Genomic DNA, 2,868 nt, shown 5'->3' on the forward strand with positions numbered 1-2,868 from the left:
TCATGACGTAATAATGTTGATGTGAAATTACATGAGCTGAGTATCCGGGCATTGGAACACGGCACCATACTTCCATGAGTATACTTAAAGGAAGTACACTATCTGCACTATCCGTACTCACTTGAGTACGGTAATTTTTCAGATGTGAGTGCTGTTCCAAATCGAGTACTCCGTGGTGCACTTACCGGAAATTACGATCACGACTGCCGCCGCGGCTCCTCCCCCGCAATAAACATCCCGCTTTGAACGGTGAACTCTTTACGCCTAGCAGCTATAAAAAGCTATAGAAACTATAAAAACTACAAAATTACTCTATTAATGCAGGCTATGTGGAAAATGCGCCGACTTTGGCTCAGCCTGGCTCCGCCTCTTCCGCTACGTAGCTAAGATGGCTGCCGTTGAGTACGGAGAGTGTCCTTCGATCCACACTTCACGATTAGCCCATTTTGAGTACGGCATCCGGATCTGAATTGGAACGTACTGCGTACTCAAATTTTGAGTACGCAGTACGGACAGTACGGGTATTGGAACACGGCCCGGGTCAATCATCTGGCAGCCGAGTCAATCCGACACCCACGCCGCGCAACTCATTAACACCGGGATCCCACCGGACGCGTACGCGCCGCGGAACGGCCGCGTCCTCTGCCCTGCGTCTATTCCTACCGGGCGTGTAACGGCAGCGTAGCGCTGCCTTGCGAGCCAGCCGTATTCACGCGAGATCACGAGATCACGCGATAATCCTAAACCTAATGTACTCACCTTCCACTCCCAAAACTATTGCAATTAAATGCCACGCTTTGTCCTTTCTGACATTTTCCTTATAAAAAGGATGATTTGGTACATAAATGACTTCATGTTGCTGAACTTCGACAATGAGTCTCTCGTCGTCCATGTTGCCGACCCTCTGAGACCCACCGGTCATGACATAATAATGTTGATGTGAAGTTACATGAGCTGAGTATTGTGTTTTATTTTGAAAATTGACCGGATGCTCTATGGCTTTTACTTTTCACTTCCTGCCCGGCTCGACCTGCTCTGTCGAAATTGACGCGGTTTAGCAGCGGCTCGCGGCAAAAATAGAATTGGACGGAAAGATAGCGCCACGGCGCGGCACGCCGCTCCTGGGACGCTGCTGAAACGTTCCGCGGCGCGCCCGGTGGAAATGGTCTCATTGATTATAGTGGAAGCGATCAGCCGCGGTGACCGCGGCGCAGCCGTCCCGCGGCGCGTACGCCTCCGGTGGAATCGAGCCTTTAGGCTACGTTATTTAATCAGAATAATAGTGGTTGACGATGTCACGGTCTCTCCCACCGGATCCTAGCTGCCGCTAGTTTTCTCTGTTTGTCTTGTCTGTCTGTCATGTTCTGTTTCATGTACGGGGGCGTGGCCTGCTGAACTCCCCAACCCAGCCACGGTGATCACCCGCACCTGACCATCATCACCAATCACGCCCACCTGTATATCTTCCCCAGTCATTCAACCTTTCGTCGCCAGATCGTCAACTACACTTACCTAGTTAAGTTATCCTCCGACCTCTCTAGCCTTTTCCTAGTATTCTCGTTGTTCTCGTTCACCACTCGACTCTCCTCTCCTGCAGGAATACCAGTTCCTCCGAACCGTCGAGGGTGACTACCTGTCCGGCAATCCACCCGACCAACCATCTCCGGATCGCCACAGACATTCTCCTCTGCTCTGTGTAGCAATAAACTGGTTAATTGCTACCAACCTCTTCCTGTCGTCATTTGTGCCGTGCGTTTGGGTTCACCCCGTCTTGCCCCGTAACAGTACCATCTGGCCAAAAGATGGACCCAGCCGACACAAATGACGCAGCCGATTCCTTGTCCGCTCGCTTAGCGAATTTAACCCAGGAGGTACGCCGCCAAGGCGGCCTCGGGGTAGAACATTCCCGGAACCTGAGGGAGGCTTCCGCAAGCCTAGCCCGATTTGCTACGGCATTGTCGTCCCTCGAGTCCCGGCTGACACTCTCGACCCCTCCCTCTGGTTCGTCCGCGGATCCCCCCGCTACGGTCCCTATCGTTCGTCGGGAGCCCTACGTCCCAACCCCGGCACCATATGGGGGCGATCCTGGAGCCTGTCATGGGTTCCTTCTCCAGGTGGGAGGAGTTTTCCAGCAGCAGCCACTCACTTACGCCACCGAGACCTCCCGCATCGCCTACCTCGTCGCCTGCCTTCGAGGGGTGGCGCTTACCTGGGCTTCGGCTGAGATGGACCGCGGGGGTCCCGAGGCCTCGAACTATTTAGCCTTTACTACGGAGCTGCGACGGACGTTCGATCATCCAGTTCGGGGCCGAGAGGCTGCCCAGAGACTTTTGGATTTACGCCAGGGCAGTCGCAGCGTGGCGGAGCTGGTGATTGACTTCCGTATCTACGCAGCAGAGAGCGGCTGGCGTGACGACGCTCTGAGAGACGTTTTTCAGCGCTCCCTGGCTGATCATCAACGGGATGAGATCGCGTTGCGGGACGAGCCGTCCGACTTGGAGGCACTCATTACTCTCGCCATGCAATTGGACAACCGCATTCGGGAGCGAAGGAGGGAGAGTGTCGTCCGGACCCCGTCATCGTTTCCTTCCCAGCACACGACAGTGAGACCTCCGCCGCGGATTACCGAGGCCTTTCGTGAGCCTCCGAGCCTTCCCGAGCCAGAGCCCATGCAGCTGGGGCGCGTCCACCTAACCATGGAGGAACGCGACCAGTGCCGACGGACGGGCGCTTGCATGTATTGTGGGAGGACGGGCCATATCCTCCTTCACTGTCCCCGGCGCCCGGGAAACGGTCCGGCTCGGTCGTAATGGGAGTTTATCGATCGAGTTGTGTCCCTAACTATTCTAACTCCCGTACTCTGCTGAA

Source organism: Gadus macrocephalus, chromosome 9 (assembly GCF_031168955.1).
Source record: "Gadus macrocephalus chromosome 9, ASM3116895v1".
Lineage (NCBI taxonomy): Eukaryota > Metazoa > Chordata > Actinopteri > Gadiformes > Gadidae > Gadus > Gadus macrocephalus.